The sequence below is a fragment of the Pteropus alecto genome, unplaced genomic scaffold (assembly GCF_000325575.1).
Source record: "Pteropus alecto unplaced genomic scaffold, ASM32557v1 scaffold164, whole genome shotgun sequence".
Lineage (NCBI taxonomy): Eukaryota > Metazoa > Chordata > Mammalia > Chiroptera > Pteropodidae > Pteropus > Pteropus alecto.
Window position 1 is genome coordinate 17,107,529 of NW_006439568.1, and position 18,408 is coordinate 17,125,936.

General features: G+C 37.3%; 1 protein-coding gene across 3 annotated transcripts in view; it reads right to left on the bottom strand.

The window, feature by feature from the left end:
* The window catches only part of OXR1 (oxidation resistance 1), a 304,617-nt gene that overhangs the window by 197,568 nt on the left and 88,641 nt on the right, over positions 1-18,408 (bottom strand). Inside the window, exon 1 of one of the 3 annotated variants that reach the window (XM_025050062.1) lies at positions 12,727-12,741. The exons of the other annotated variants lie outside the window; for them this stretch is intronic. The gene's annotated coding sequence lies outside the window, so the exon portion shown is untranslated. Of the gene's footprint in view, positions 1-12,726; positions 12,742-18,408 lie in introns of those variants that run through there. 3 annotated transcript variants of the gene reach the window in all.

An 18,408-nucleotide genomic window follows, 5' to 3' on the forward strand; every position in this document is an offset into this window, starting at 1 on the left:
TCTTGAACTCATGTTCTCTGTGAAGTAAATGACAAATGACTGCCTTTTATCTGTATGCCATAAGCTGCTTGAGGTCAGGGATTGTCTTATTCATATTTGAACCACCAGTGCCCTGTATGCTGCCAGGCACATAGTGACTTCGTCTAAGGATAAATTGAATAACCTGGTACAAAGCCAAGGTAAGGACTGACTTGAAGACTTCATGTGAATATTTAGTTGCTTCATATCAGAAGCCTGATAATGGCAGAACAGTGCTGTTCCGGGCTCCTTTTCACAACAGTGTTTTGGACTATATTCTGCCATTATTAGAGTAAAATCTGATGAAAGACACTTCACCGGGATCTCAGCATTTTCATCTGTATACAATGCTGATAACCATCCTTGCGATATTTGCCTAACGTTTTTACGCATCTTTGTGTTCACCAAGTTACCTGGTGATTCTCTTGAACACAAGTACTGTGACACCTGGACAGTCGATCTGATGACTGAGATGGCCACGAAGTGACTAACAGGTGGGTAGCTGTACAGTGTGGAGACACTGGCCAAATGGATGATTCATGTCCCAGGTGGGATAGAGCAGAGGGCGTGACATTTCATTATACTATTCAGAACTATGTATGATTTAAAGCTTATAAATTGTATATTTGAATTTTCCACTTAATACTTTCAGACCATGGTTGACCATGGGCAACTGAAACAGTGGAAAACAAAACCACAAATAAGGGAGAACTACTGTCCTAGACTCCAGGATCCTACTCGCTGGTATCAGCACTCTGCATTCTGTTAGGTGTTTAAAGACAGCTCTTTTGTTAGGTGGATATTTTATGATTCTTTGTGGCCCACATCTCACTGGAGATCTCTCATCTGCAGTTTCTTCATTTTTGGTGAATGCAACTCTTCTCACTGGTCACCAATAGTCCCTTCCCTAGCCCCCCATGTACGCTCTCATGTTCTTTCTGCTGGGGTCACCAGCCTCCCCCAGGGATCCCCACTGGGCAAGAACCAAGTCTCCTTCAGGCCGGGGCTCTGTTGCATAGCAACACCTTGCCAGCAAGAAGCAAGACTCCTTTGCCCTGTAGGTTTTGGCACACCTGGGATGTAGCAGTTCTTGTGTCCCCTTGTCAGATGCTCCCGCAGCCAAAGCCCCTACTCTTCTTGATTTCTCAGGCTTCAGTCAAGTCTAACCTACAGCTTCGCCCAAGCTCCTGGGTTGTCCCAGTGAAGTCCCCCACGTAGGTAAAAGCATCTCTCTCTCTCTCTCTCTCTCTCTCTCTCTCTCTCTCTCTCTGAAAATTCTGCTCTAATCTCCAAATCGTTATATTGGCTGGAGATGGGTGGTAAGATAAGCATCACAAAATCAGTTCCTGACCATCAGCTTTTCAGATCTTGATTTGGATGCTATTGGGAATAATTAAAATATGAGAAAAGAGAGGTCGGGATTAGGGAAAAAAAGGTAAAAGTAAAGTAGAAGGCAGAGATGGTATACAAATGGTTTTTTTGTTGTTTAATTTTTTTTGTCAAGAAGCATTGGGCTGAAATGTGGTGGTCAAGTTTTATTTTTCAGAAATACTTTAAAAACAAAGAAAAAATTGCTCCCTATTACCAAAATGTGACAAAACAAAAGATATGTTAGACCAAATCTGGCAAGATAAATTTAATTTTAGAATAAAGAACAGACCTTTGAGTGGACTAAATTTGGCTTTATAGAAAACTGAGGGCATCATCACTCAAGTTTTTATTTTGCCATGGACAGGTAAATATCAGGCAGGCATGGACTGAACATAGGCACTTAACCACTGGACTAGAGGATCTCAGATTCTCCAAGCAATGAATTCGCTTTGCTGAGAACCACTTTATTCAAATCTGTCCCGCTCCTGCCTCTACCTCTCTATGCTTTAGAGGAAAGTGACAGATTTTAAGACAGTTTCCCAAGCCCTGTATTTAGGACCAGCTACAAAATTAGTGGTGCCCAGTGAAAAGTGAAAATGCAGACTCCTTGTTGAAAAACTACTAGGAATTCAAGATAGTGACAGCAGAGCATTAAACCAAGTGTGAAGCCTGTTTAAACACAAGCCCTGTGCAGCTGCAATGGCTGCACACCCAGGAAGCTGGACCTGCCTGCATTGCTTGACACGACCCCCCGAAGTGATTTCCCAAAGTGCAGCTTATCAAAAATGATTCTTCAGCACCTAGAAATCTTGTATAAAGGATTTCTTGAATGACAGTCCAGCTTGAAAAGTCTGTGTTATTGGTCAGTAAATCCTATCTTGAAAGTCATAGTTCGACCCCAAAGTACTATTAAGTATAAATTTAAATACTGTCTTAACCTTCTGAAAATTGAATTTTCCTTAGTTCAAGTTAATCTTTATGTCTGTAGGGCAATTATTGGCACTTAATAATAATATTCTGCGTGCATGCTATTCGATCAAAATCACCTGGATGGTTTAAAATGATTTCCTCATGGAAAGGAGGATGCTGAGGGTCTCAACTCTGGGATGGGTAACAGCCATGGAGGAAGTATGCCACCTTTCCCTTTCTGCACTGAAGCGGGAAGTGTTTAAACGGATAAGATTTTCATTGTGCAGAGTCGGGGGGCATTTCAGAGCAAGGGTAATTTGGAGAGTCCTGAGAAAAGCATTCTGGGTATCGCTCTAGGATACAGGTGGCATTATCCCTTCTTTGGATGCCACTGTGGCCTCCTCCCGTTTTGCTTCAACTCTTTTCTCACATTCAATCCATTTTCCACATAAAGAGCAAAGCACTCTTTTAAAAACATAATTCAGATCAAGGCTGTCCTTTCAATGTCTTCTCCTCTTCACTGGGAATAATTTCAAACTCGAAAGTCCCTTTACAGAAAAACCTTCCTTGATCACCCAACCAAAAGCTGTCAACTCCCCCTACCACCCTATGTTATTTGTATTTTCTTCCAACTATTGATATATCTTCTTGTGAATTATCTGTGCTCCCTAACCCCTTAATTAATGGTATGAAAATTGGAAGTGTGCCTGCCTTGTTCACTGACAGATCACCAGTGGTTAGAACAGAATTCTAGATGGCATGGCAATTTTGTCACATACTCAAATACTTTATTCTGTATTTACCTAGAAGGAAACACTAAACACTTTCTATCATTTAAAAATGACAATTTACATGCAGAGATCGTTAACTAGAAGAAAACAGTATATGCTTTCCATTGTTTAAAAAAAGTGACAACTTCTCTACAGAGATTTTTAAATATGCAGGAAAAAGATTGACATCTTAAATGTGGTGTTTCATATACACTATCTGCTGTGTTTTTTGATAACAGTACTTCCATTTTTAAAAAAAAATTTTTGGTAATTTCTCAGGAGCTCAGTTATGTCGTCTACACATGATGGTAATTTGCACCGAAAAATCCGTAGAGTACCACAGCCAGCAGCTAGACATCACTTATAAATCCTGGGTCGTTGGGTTTTGTCACACTAAGCAAATGAAAGCTCAGTGACTACATAGTTTGCATACACTTCTCAATATCACAGGCAACAAAAACACTGCTTTGTTATTCAGACAATGATTTGAAACTGCAAGTCACTGCTGAGACAGAGACAGGAAGGTCAGAGTTTGAGGGGAAGAACAATTATTTTTCTATCACAGATTCTCCTTTTTAACTTTAAGGGTATTGCTGGAGTCCGAACCCAAATATTGCTTTATCTCACTACAGACATCGACTAATTATATTTTTGTGTTCCCTTTCTTCCCCAACATGAAATGCAAATAATATCCTATTTGCTATTCAAGAATTAAGGAAGAAGAGGAAAACTGTGAAACTTGCCCGTAATTCTAATCATTCACTCAGTTGATTAAGGGCAGGAGCAATTTTAGAGACAGCAATAGGTTCGTTGTGCGTTTTCATCTTTCCTTCACATCAAGAACAAAGCATCAGAAAGTCTGAAGGAAAAAAAACTAAACATACAGAGCAGAATTTATTTTGTTATTCTACTGCTGACAACATAGAATAAAAAAAGCAAAGCCATACTACACAAAGGTTTTGGCCATAGAAGAAATTAAAATGAGTATCTTTCACATTAAACCTGTACCCTTTTTTCTTTTTGACTGAGGATGACCTTCACTGACTGGTCTTCAGTAAAGATCACTAGAAATAATAAAATTTTTCATGAGAATACATATTAGTCTAAACAAACAGTAGTAATCAACAAGCAGTTATTCTGATCATCAGCTCCTGAGCAAAATTATAGCTGTTATTTTTTTTAAAAAAAGGACACTATATACTTTTAAAATATCTGTCTATTCCTTAGCCAAAGAATTAAAACCTGCATCAGTTGGTTCCTTGCATTCATATGGTCCATGCTGTGATTTAAAGGATTTTTGATTTCATATAAAGGTTTGATTGAAGCTAAAATTGTAGCCTGCAAACTGTCTCATGAAATTTGTTTAATAGTAAGCAAAATTTTACTATTTCTGTAGATAGATTATTCCCTCCATATTTCTTTTGTTATACATGAATTACTCTCTTAATTGATCTGTTTACAAGACAGAGTGTATTGAGATATGTTTAAAGGAATAACCCACATGTGTAGGCATTAAACCTCAAAAACACATTTAAGAAAAATGTTTGCTCTTCAGAAAAGTAAAATGTTCATATAATTGCATCATTTTCTCAGAAATTATATTTTACTAAAATTTGCAAAATGGAATTCACAGCTAACAATATAAGCCAATTTCTAGGAGTTTGCATAAGAATTTTTGGTGGCTATTGCTTACAGACAATTATCAGCAAATTTCTGGCAGGGAATTACAATAAGACAAAAGTCATATGTAAAAAGCCAGAGATGAGCTAGGGCTTTTGAACTTCGTTAAAAGTATGCTTTATGGTTTTACTTAGACATGGAATCTAAAAACAAAACAAAACAGACTCGTAAAAACTGAGACCTAACGAATGGTCACCAGAAGGGAGGCAGTGGGGAGATGGGTGAAAAGCAGAAGGGGAATATAGTCAATAATGTGATAAGTTTACACATGATGATTACTAGAATTAGTGGAGTGATCACGTTATAAGGTATAAAATGTCAAATCACTATGCTGTACACCTGAAACTAATATATACAATATAAGATAGTATACCAACTCTACTTACATATAAAAGAAAAAAAAATTAAATTACAATGAAAAAAATATATACTAACTAATCCTATAAGTGAGTTTTCTTTTTTTAAAAAAATTATTTATTATTATTTATGCCTAGAGCACCTGGTCTTCCTAGGTGGTCTCCCATCCAAGTATTAACCAGGCCTGACCCTGGTTAGCTTCCGAGATCAGATATCGGGCTTGTTCAGGGTGGCGTGGCTGTAGACCATGGACCATGGCTCCACTGGGGCATGAACACAGGACCTTCTGCAAGTAAAGTAGACGTGCTAACCGCTACACTATGGAACCACGCCCAAAGTGAGTTTTCTTGGGCAATACACATATGTAGTAAGAATGAGCAGACATCATATTATGTGTATTTCACAGTGAGACGGTGAAACATTCTCTACCAACGTGTCTTACCTCACTTTTTGACATTCAGTAAAAATAACAACAACAAAAAGTATTGTGACCACATAAATTCTTCTACAGACACTTTTTCTCCTAGGGGTAGAGGGTAATCACCTATGAGTATATTACAATGCAGCTGAAAAAAATATTAGGGCCACTAAATACAAATGTGGCATTTTAATTACAAATTTTAATCTTCCTCAAATATACATTTGGTGGCATAGTGGCTAAGACTCCAGCAGATATTTCCAAGAGTCAAGTAATAAAACCTTCACTGGATGAGTCAGGCTTTTTTACAAGACTGTATTATTTCAACTTTTACTGTGAATACTTTCTCGTCATTACATGGATAATATCCTTTCTTCATTTCAACATAAAAGCAAGGCAGGCAGAGTGTATTATAGAAAAATGCCAGTTGAATGTGTGTAACATTTTCAAATAGATGAAAAAGAATTACCTGTCATAATCACAAAGAAATGATTAAGTACCAGAGATTCATATTGCTCCATTAACTGAGTTCCAATATGAATTTAGAAAGATTACAGGCCTGAGGCTTTTCTAAGTTAATATGTCAATTTAATCAGTATTTAAATACCCAAAGTTTATTTTCTAATCGTCGAAAGTATTTAAGAAATCTCCCTCTAAAATGTCCTGCATTAAGTGCTGAACTAGGGCAGTTTTCATAGATACCAGCTATAGTGGATATGAAGCTTACTCTACAATCTCAGGAGTGTCAGAAATAATAATTTTCTTCAAATCAATTTAAATCTAACACTGAGTGTCCTGTGGCAGGAAATTCAATCTCAGTCACTTTTGTACTTTCCTCCTTTGACCAAAATTATGCAAATATCCCAGAGTCTTAAGCATCATCAAAGCAAAATGAAACGCTCCACCCTTGGCACATCCCAGTCATTGGTCTACGAGGATGTTCTATCGCTGTTACAGGACACTTTGATTACAGAACACACCGATCCCAACTGGACCACGCACAGTCGCAGGCTGCAGAGATCCCTCAAGGCCTGTGATTCTGCTGTTCCTGTGCCTGCTGCAAACATGGGAATTGTTGGTGTGTCTGTGGAGGTCTCCGCAGGGGTATTAGAAGGCCATCCTCTCTGAGATCTTGATATGCCTCAATGGTGGTAGTCATCACTGAGCTCCCTGGCTTCCAAGCATCTCCTGTCTCCCTAGCTATTTGGGTACAGCCACGTGACTAGTTCTGGCCAACTAGTTGTATCGGAAATGGTGTGTGTCACTTGTGCTCTGTTGATCACCAATGTGAGAGACCCTCCATTTCTCTTTCCCCTCTGGTACGGCACTAGCAATGTGGCAGATGGCGTCTGTTCTGTCGACCAGAATCCTGGAGTGAGGAGTCATGAAGCAGAACGAGCCCATGCTAACCATAACGGAAATGAACTCTGAATGAAAAATACACCACATTGTTTTACAATACTGAGATTTGGGGCTAGTTTTTTACTAAAGTATAATTTAGCCTATTGCTTCTCAAATTTGAACGTATTATCAGAATCGCCTCACTAAAACATAGAATGCTTGACCCTGTTCCCAGTGTTTCTGATGCAGTGGGATTGGAGTAGGACCTGAGAATTTATATTCCTAACAAGTTCCCAAGTGATGCTGATGCTTCTTAAGAGACAAGACATCGAGAAATACGGACCTACACTATCCTGACTAATATAAATTTAAATTCTCCTGGGAGATATAAGGCCTCAGATGGGAGATGTAGGTAATAAGTAAAATAACAAAGGAATAATCAAAATGTGCCACAAAATACTAGAGAATTCAAAGAGAGGAATGGAATACCACAGTGCTTCTCGAACTTTAACGTGCAGAAGAACCACCCTGCTGGTCCCTGGGCCAGGAGCACTGGCGTCACCTGAGAACTTGTTAGAGATGCAGTCTCAAGTCCTATGCTAGACCGACTGAATCAGACTTTGTATTTTAATAACAGCTCACCTGATTTGTTTGTATATTAATGTTTGAGAAGTGCTGTTATAGGTGACTACGCAGTAGCACAGAGTAGGGGCTCAATATTTATTCATTTAGTCACTGTAGTTTCAAGTTGATACATCAGGAGACTGATGAAAGTTGGTGGAGGTTATGGTGCACAGATACCTGTCTTCAGGCTTTAAATGATCCTGGATCATTTTAAGGCTCTTTTTTACCCCACACGTCATTCTAAACCTACTGTGTGTGGCGGGAGGTCACCAAACACCATGATTGCTTTTTAATGGAGAGAAGGCATTGTTTTCAGTGAGACCATAAACAATATATTCAGCTTTAAATTTCATTACGTGTTACCTAGGGAGGGAGAGGGGAAGAGAGAAAATCCTAATACTGCAAAACCTGAGGCTTCAGAACCCTCAGCTTCTAGACGGCATCAGACTATCTAGTAGGAAAAAGTTAGGCTGTAAAAGAAGGCAGATGAGGTGGAAGGTGTCTTTCAGTTTGCTGTTTAGAAACCATGATCAACTTCCATCCTCAGCTGCCTCATCTGTAAAATGAGATAACGTTAATAATAAGCTATCAGTGTTTCCTATTTTCAGAGACCTAAATTCCATCGACATATTCCAATTTATTCTCACAATGACTATCTAAGGCAGGTATCATCATCCCCTTTCTACAGATGAGGAACTGAGGCTTCAAAGAGCCTGTTCTTGCCTCTAGTGCCTCAGGGAGTTGTTTGGTAACGTCATTCTAAACCGACCTTCACTCCCAGCTGTTTTCCTTCCACTCTCCTCTCCTATCATAACCGTAAACGTTAACACGGAACCTTAAAGAAAGAAAGGCCTTTATATTCAGTCAACACTCCCTGAGCCCGCAGAAGAAACGAGCGTGGGTCAGGAAGGTCCTGACCTGCTGGGAAAGGAGTCCCATAGGAGCAAGGAATAACTGGGAAAATCGAGTACGGCCTGACCTTTTCCCAGTTTTAGTTAACACAGAAACACATTAGAAGTTAATTTACAATGCTGATTCCTGGACTCCCTCCCCAGAGGCTGTGATTCTGTGGGGCTGCAGTTTATATAGGCTCCTCAGGGGGGTCTGGCTCAGGTGGTCCATAGACCACCTTGGATATGGTGGTAGCAAAGGGTGTGTAAAATGAGGAATGAGGAGAGAGTAAGAGAATATGGAAGCAGAGCCTAGGGGGAGGAACATGTGCAGGGAATACAAGGAGCTGGCATGTGACAAAGGTGCATTTGAACCTGATGGTGGCACTGTGCTATGTGTGAATTGTGTGTTGAGTAATATAGTTCTGCAGGCTGGAGTGGCTTCTCCCTAGATTGCAGCGCAGTGGCCACATTGCTTAACCCCAAAGGTCCCCACCAACCACACCTATATCTATAGCTATAGCATTTAAGAATGCTGAACAATTTATAACACATTTTTAAAAGATCTATTTTTAATACTAGCTCAGTGTAAAAAGTCACTTAGCCCAAAGGTCCACTCTGGCAACTTCTATATGTATGTAATTATTGCTTTCCAGAATGGAGAAAAATTTATGAAGCATTTTATAAAAAATTCTTTCAACATCAGCTCATATATAAAAGCTCTAGTCTCTATCGATCCTCCAGTAAGTCAGAAACCTACACTGTACTGTTTAGGGTTCCAGACTGGTGAAGTTTGGTTACAGCACTGACAACACAATTTGGTAAGCATTACTGTATAGCATATAACACATATGACTGGAGGGGTTAACAAGACTGGGAGTTTACAGGTCTGTGAGGCAATGTTTCCTTTTTCTGAAGACTTACTTAGCTTTTTACACTGGCCCAATTACCTGTGGGGAGCAATTTAAAACATACTGAAAGGGAAAATGGTAAGCGGACCACCTTATATTGTTGCCCCTTTCCAGAGCCTGGAGGGAGGAAGCAGGAAACATCAGGCACTTCTTTTCCACATGTCATTGCGCAGGTGACCTTCAGGTAGCTTCCACATGGTGCACCTGCAGAGGAGCTCCAGAGAGCCGCAGAAGCAGGTATTCCTAGGTTTTTAGGGCAACTGCAATTGTGTCTCTTGTTTTTGTCTGCTTTGTTTAAATTCTCGGCTTTCGGACACACCGCAACGCTCTTTCTTTACCTGAAGTCCCAGCTTGCTGGCCTTCCTGCCTCCCTGCCTGCCTGCCTTCCTTCCTTCCTCTCTTTCATTTTTTTTTTTTTTAAGATTTAACATTGCTAGTGTTGTCTTCCAACTCATAAACATAGTATCACTCTCCATGTCTTTAAATTTTCTTCAATGTTACCTTGCTGTCAAGTTTTCTTTTTTAAGTTTTCCTTTAAAAAGCCCTGTGAGGGCTTGTCTGAGCTAATACCATCCAAACAGATCAAAAAGTTTTGGAGAGGGGCAAGTCATGAATTAGCTGATTGTTTATTAATTAGTAATCAGAAAGCTGAATGAGTGAGCTCCTTATCTTTTCCAAATTGTGCCCCAAAGTACCCCAGAAGCCACAGCAAACTCACAGGGTCAGGGGTAAGGGGGCAAATTTGCATAATTTTCAAGGAAAACACATTGACAATTGATGGACAGCAGGCAAATGGCTACCTTTTAGCTGTTTGGACCTAATTAATTAACAAACTGTCAGATATTTATTTTAGCTTCAGGGGCCCATAAAAAAACAAACCTGAGATAAGAGTGAACCCAGAACATTTGAGAACCTCTTATGCGTCTCATAAAATATGATAGTATTTTATGCCATTTTGCATTTTCACTTTTTAAATTTGCTTCTTCATTGTTAAATCTGGAGGTAACAAAGTAAAGGAGACCAGTTACCTCAAGATGTGCTAAGCATTGATCTAAATACTCACATTAACCCTAACTGATCCTGGAAAGTCTGTCCTCAGCCTCATTTTACAGGTCAGAAGTAGGGCAGAAGAGGCGGACTCACTTGCCCAAGGTCACGCACATTCAGAGCAGGCAGGGGATGTGTCTCCGGAGCCGGCTCTTCCCACACCACACGACTGCACTTCCCAGGTCACGAGCATATAAAATATAATTTGGCAGGCCCCCACTCTCTTTCACAGACCTGATAGCTGAAAATTTCACACTACTAATATTTTCACACTTCTAAAATGCCGCAGATTTCATAGGAGCTTTTTGTGGGGGTTGGGAGTAACTGTATGTATTGGTTAAAATATGTGTTCTGTTTGGATTAGTTAGAATGTGAAAAAAATGTTTGCGGGTCAAGAAAAAATGGTGTACTCACACTGATGTGTGTATGCAAATGAATGTGTCTGTGTATACAAACACTGACTTCAGATCTATTAACTGAAATAAAATAGAACTGAGAAATGGGGAAGAAAAAACTCATGAAAGACAGCAAAGATAATTAGGGGTGGAAAGTGAAAGACCAGAACAGAAAGCAAAGCCAGTTGTCTAAGGGACACTGGACGCTTAGTTGTCACCCTCACTTTCCACCCATCCCTCCAGGCTCACCCCAAAGAGGAACACGCTTTTTAAATACTGCACCCCAGAACATTTTAAATCTGCTCTCATGACACTGTATTCTTTTACTTTATTCCTTTGGTGGTTTTCAAATATTTTAAGTCAGGTAATACACAGGTTAAATTAAAAAACAAACAAACAAACAAAAAAACACACCCACATCAAAGCTGGTGGTGAAAGATGAGGCCAGTGAAAGGGGACTGTATTCTTGACTATACACTTTTGGTTCGAAGCATGATGTCTTGCACATAACAGTATTCAGTAAGTATTTGCTGTATTTAATGAAAACAGGGCTGTGGGTAGAGAGATGGCACATCCTGCTTGCCTGGGACAGACTAGTTTAAGCCAGTTGTCCTGGCATTATCGTTAAAGGTGACCTTATTCTCTCTCAAGTGTTTTAATTTGACACAATTATATGGTCACTCTAGTTATAGGAAGAAAAGTTGTTTGATAAGTAAGAAAAATACATTGTAGGAAAGGTGACAGTAGCTCCTCAGAATCATGCAGCATAAAAAGACTGTAATACATAAGCCTAAGTCAACAAGAGATGAGTATTTTTCATAAAACTATCCAAGTACAGAATGGCTTATGAAACATTTTATAATTAATAATTAGAACATTTTTGAAATTATTATTCTTTATAACCACATCATAACAATTATATCTCAATAATGTTTTGCTATCTATATCATCATTAATTTATCTAATATTCCAAAAATATCAATGTCAATTCTCAAGAAGTTAAAATCAAGCAACGAATAAATATTTTAGTGTCTATCGTATATAAGGTACAAAATAATTTGTCAGATACACTAATATAAAATGTGCATGCTTTTTGCACATATCCTTAGTTATTAAAGAAATCTATCTCCTGGGAAAATGTAAACTAATGAGCTTTTCTGGCAATTACACTGGGGCGGAGTTCTCAAGGGCTCCTTCTGCATCCTTCATCCTGAGTCCGCCAAGTCACACAACAGCATTAGAGGTACCTCAATCGATATTCAGGAAAGTAGATGGTTAAAGGGGGTCATATATAGGGGGGTAGCGGGAGGGTGAAGTGGTTAAAGGGGATCAAATATATGTAGCTGAAGGAAATGGGACTTTGGGTGGTAAACATACAATAGAATATACAGACGCCAAATTATAATGTACACCTGAAAATTATATAATTGTATTAACCAATGTTACCCCAATAAACATAGTAAAAAAAATATTCAGGAAGGCCTTACCGCATCTGGGTACTCACTATTACCCAAAGCTGTTCTTTATTTGAACTTCAGGAAATTTTAGTTTAAAAATTATCCTTCATTTAAGATACTATCATATAGTAATTATAACTTATTATAATAACATCTATCTGGTCGTTTCAATAACACCATACATACGAATTTAACTGCAGTACTTTATTAGAAATCTACAGATTCTATTTCTTCCCGGATGACAAAAGGCAAGTTGAAAAGTTTCGTTTTATGCATATAAATTAAACAGGAATATTACTGAAATTGTGACAGTGAGAAATTTCAAAAACGCTTCATACAAATAAAATAGATTTATTTCCTAAAGGTCCAGCTACTTAATATATAAACGATATTTTACTACATATATAACTGAAATATCACAGAAAGAAAAGGAAGAAGAGCATTGTTTAAAAAAAATCACAAAACCATCAGTATTTTTCCCTAACACATTCTGTATAGTTAAACAAATTTAAAAAAGGCAGGATTTAAGAATTTTTACCAAGATCAGGCTTCTTCATATGTCTTAATTCTTGGCATAGCTGGCTGAGAAACCTCTGAGAGAATGGATACATGCACGATTTGCTGGAAGAAAACCAATATGCAAAACGGACTGCAGCTTCAGTGACATCAGCTAAACATAGAACATAAAAGTGGAAACAATGAGATGTGTTTGCAAGGTAACATTTCTTTGAACAGTCTGAAATAGGGGAACAATTTTCTCTTGATGAATTCATTCAATAGCTATTTTTTGAATAAACTCGAAAACATTTATTGACTTTAGCACTTATATTGAGGCCCAGTCCTAGGTACTGCAAAAACAAATGATATGAATAAACCATGGTTCTTCTGCTAAAGAAGCTTACAGATGTACGGAGAGGTAAGAAAAGACAATTATGATGATAATGATGACAATGATAGCGATGCTGTTATTAGAAACAGGTATAAGTTGTTGAACGGATACTATATTCTATGCACTATGTTAAGCAAGAGTAACATTTACAGATGAGAAACTCATCTATACACAATGTCGCTCAGAGTCGGATAAAGATAGAATTAAAAGCCAATGCTCTTAACCACCATGCTAGGGGAGGAAAAGAATTAGAGGAGTGTGGAAGGCAGAAAACAGCCACAAAAGATATCCATGTCCTCCTCTCTTGAACCTGCGACTAGATTACCAAACACAGCAAAAGAGGCTTCGCAGATGTGATTATCTTCAGATGAGAAAACACTTGTGGATCTGGATGGGCCCGATGCCATCACAAGGGTCCTTAAAAGTGCAAGAGGCAGTCAGATGCGGAGAGTTGAGAGAATACACGACCGCAGTGGAACAGCAGTATAGGACTACAGAAGAACAAAGATTGCTGGCTTTGAACAGGGAGGAAGGGAGACTATGAGTCAAGGATTGTGAATGACCTTTAGAAACTGGAAAAGACAAGAAAACAGATTCTCCCCTAGGGACTCCAGGAAGAAATGCAGCCCTGCTCACACCTTGATTTTAGCCCAGTGAGATGAGTGTCAAGAACCATAAGATAAATTTGTCTCATTGTGTGGTGGTCATTTATTACAACAGAAATAGAAATCTAATACCAGGGCCAAGACAAGAATCAAGAGACAAGGAGGCTATTAATTTAAAGGTATGTAAATATGGAATCACTATGTTGTACACCTGAAACTAACATAATATTGTATGTCAGAATAAACGTGGTAAGTGCTTGAAATATGCATAAAACACACCAGTTGCTCTGTAAGTTACTGTGAAATACTAATTTTTGCCTATTTTGAAAGTATAATACCTATTAAATTTCAATCTGTATTTTTATAGGAACATATATGTATACATATATATACATATTACAATATACATATACCAGAACAAACATGACATATATCATTTATAATTCTTAGATATTGACTTAATTGAAATCAAAATATGAACTCATCAAAGGTATGTTTTAGATATATTTTTCAAAGTAAAACAGATTAAAATGTTAAACAAACAAGTTGCAAATTTAGGTGCTCCATACAGAGGATGATTGATACTTTTTTTTCTTAAAAGCTTTGGGGTATACTTTTTTCCCCCATGGCTCATCTAAAGAATTTACCCTACTGGTTCTCTAGTCAGAGATACTTCATATCTCAATTTCAAGTCCTGAAATTGAGGAAACTTTGAAAAAAAACCAGTCAAATGTTCTTACCAGTGCTACTAAAACAATTATTGGAGAATTAGGCAATATTGCCTTAGAAAGTATTATTTATGTTTAAGAAACATCAATATTCAAAACTTTCTATATCTAGTTATATCATGTTGCCCGTGTCCAGCCTCCCCCTATTGTTGTAGTCTTTAATGCAAATTTCTAAGTCTCCATGTTTATATCTACCATGTAAAGTTAAGGAGGTGGCAGAACATTTTACATAACTTCAGTAGAGCCTTTCATTACCCTTCACTAGCCAGTCTTTAACATCAAACATCCTATATGTCGCACTGGCCCAACTGCTTAAGATCTCGATATCCAAACATGTTTTACGAAGCCACTGGCCTGTCTTAGGATTGGCACAGTATAAAATTTTCAAGGAAATGAGAAGCTGCTGTCATCTATCTCATTATTCTTGCTTAGTTCTAGCCATGGCCTGGTTACCTTCATTTACTTGGTAAACTTTCTTTACAGTGCTGGAGATTATTTAGAGATACCAATTTATTTCACTCAGTGAAACAAGGAAATTTATAAAACAGTAACTGTCATCTTAATTTAATCAGAAGTATTCAACCATTCTTTCTTAGATTCATACAGCACTTTATTGGTCTAAATTTCTTCATGTACATTAAATAATTTAATCCACATAATCCCTAGGCAAAGCAGACATTTTATATTTCTGTTAGCAATCTGAGGCTCAAAAGGCTTAAGGGACCATGAAAGTTTACATAGCTAGTGATTGGCAGAGGGAACACACAAAGCCAGACACATCCTCCCTGTCGGAGCACGTTTTGCTCTGCTACATCACAAGTGTTTACTGAGGGCTTACTATGTGTCCCACACATGCATTCAAAACAGTATCTAGTTCAGGAAACAAGATAGAAACATAGGAAGGACTTAAGCAATATTATCACTCAAAAGTTCTGGGGCTGAAATATTTCTATAGTTTATTATCAGTGAATACCCGGCCAAACCATCAAAGTACATCAACAGTACAAAAAGAAAGCATTTTAAGAAAAAAAGGCATCATTATACTCATAGCAGTTATTTTTCCCATAAGCCTAAAGTAAAATCTATTTACATCAGGCCTATACTAAAAGGAAATTAGAAAAAATACAGAAGTGCAATAGCTATAATAGGTTTGAATTTTAGAAGCAAGATAATTTGAGGAATATCATAATGCAGAAAAACGAAAGATGTGGGCTGGCACTGGTACTGGCGTGTAATGTCAAGTGAAGATGATCGTCATGGTTCTTCCTCTTTTTCTTCAGATTCTTCCCATCCTTTCTCAATTGCTCATTACACATAGCTTGAGAATTAATGGGAAAAAAAATAATTATTTATTTGGGAACTATTTCAGGGGAATGGAGCATTCTCGAAATTTAAGGCATTACTACTACAGTTATAAATATAGAGAAGTCGAGAAGTGGCCAAATATACTATTGCAACTCCTACAGCTTCCACCTACATAACTAGCCAGCTTCACAACTGAAAACAACGCACTGTAAATATGCCCAAACTATTTATATTTCCAGTAATGTCTTTTAAGTTTTTTCTTCAAATCAAAGTTTAAAATTTAATCTTCTGTGAGTAAATTCTAAAGTCCAAAATTTTGTATTCTTAAGTGCCACTCGTAGTTCAGGAATAACTGTGAAATTCTACAGAATAAAACAGGTGTGAATACTGATGAAATTTACAGCAACTAAAATCTTGGATTTATTTTGCAAAAGCTAGTTTATGCAAATTAATTGGCCATCTCTAAAGAGTCAACATAAATACCCCAAACTGAATCCTATGTTTGTGCAGTGAAGGTGATACATGGCTGCCATGTTCGGCCAGGCAGGTTATGCACTGCACAATCCCAGGGGGGCGATGGTACAATGGTGCCCCCGGAATTATGCAGTGTGGCAGCCCTGTTAGCGAACTTAGTTTAAATAACTGCTTCCTGTTAGCAGTTGAGAAAATGTGATGAGCAAATCTAAAGTGATACTGTAGAGGGCAATAAAGACTCACTAGGCAGAGAAGATATTACATAGACTATGTCAATGGGAACTGAATAAAAGATTTTGATTTATGATTCCATTAGGTACAGTAACATGGTAGCATGCATAATCAGCAGCATATGGTCAGCATCAATTACCAAAAATAATTTAAACAAGCACAGGCCTTGAGAAATGGACAATATAAGACAGGAACTGACACAGAACTTTTCAGGGCATATGTTAAACATTTAGACCAAAAAGGTAATTATTGATACTATATTTTTTAAAAAGATAGTAGAATAGTAAGTTATGATGGAGTTGTAAAGTGACCTATCTAGAGAAATATAACCCTTTTTCTCTTTTTTTGAGGAGATGGGTATTGAATTATTACAACATTCAATGAAGAATAATGTAGAAATTGTCAAAAGTATAGGACTGGAAGAGAATTAAATGAAGAACTTAAACCATCACAGATTTAAATGTAGTTGAATTTAATTCACTACTTTAGAGGTATACACACAAACATACACTCACATACATACAGTTTCTCCAACTTCTCTTGGAAATCTACTCTAACTTTAACTCTCATCTGCAAGAAAACATTTTCTTAATTCTAAAAGTTATAATGGGTTTATAATGAAAAATAAGCAGTAGGAGAAATTATATAACAGTTCTTTCCTATGATCAAATTACTTTTTTGAATTAATCATATATGTTATGTTAAATTGAACTCTTAACTAATACAAAGGCATCAGGAACCTCCCACCAACATCTCAAGTTAATTCATCCACCCCAATCTTAAAATACTATCTCTTTTTCTGGGATTACTGAGTCTAGCGTTTACCTTTAAAAAAAAAAAAAATTATCTTCCAACCAATTACTGCACTTCATCCTTTTTATAGGTACTCTTTCCGCCAAGTGCTTTCTTACTCACTGTTCAGACAAAAGAATTCAAACATGAGATATTTTTATTGCCTTTTCATTCTGCTTTGCAAGTGTGAATTAAAACCATCTAGCCAAATGTCAACTTTTGGTGATTTGAGGTAACCTAAAGTTATATGATAAGGTAAAAAATAATCTGCTTGGACTCCTATAAACTTGAATTAGTGACATTTTGGTTAGTGAATTGCCATTTTATTTATTTTTTAATACATTAAGGATAGTATACTTTGTGAAATAATGCAAATCAATAAATAAGGAACTTCAATCACACTCGATCCTTGTGGAATTGCCAGTTACACAAAACTCACGCATTGATAATAAACTGTTCTCAGTTATTGTATCACAAGATCACTGAAGGACATTGCTACTAATTACTTTAGCATCACCAATAAATTTAATATAGAAATATTAATCACGTAGATTAATATAATATTGCTTCCCTGTTACTCTCTCTTAGTCTGACAGCATTCCAATTCCTAGTTGATAGGAGAATCAAAGATGCACCAGCTTATTATAGGTGAAAATGTGCATAATAAATAACAATAACAACAACAACTAAAATTTATTGAGTGGTATACCCTAAACTTTACCTGGATTACCTCATCTAATTCTTAAAATAATCCTATGAGGTAAGCAAAAACAATCAGAGCACTACTGCCAATAGTAAAAAATAGGAATGCCAGACACTATTTGATATTTTTCATCTGTGCTAACTCATTTAATTTTATAGCAACCCTGTGAAGTAGATGCTAGTGCTATGTTTTCCTCATTTTACTGATGGGGAAACTGAAGCACAGAAAAGTTATGTGACTGACAGAGGCCAAAAGCTATTAAATGGCAAACCAAGATTAAACTCAGACAGTCCAGCTCCAGAATCTGTGTTTGTAACTATTACACTATGCTGCCTTTTTATTCTCTCATGACAATTCTATGACACAGGGACTAGTTTATTATCCCTATTTAAAAATGGAGAAACTGAGACACAGAATTTAAGGAATTTAATTCAGATCTCCTAGCTCAGAGGAAGGCAAACTTTTTCTGTAAAGGGCCAGATGGTAAATATTT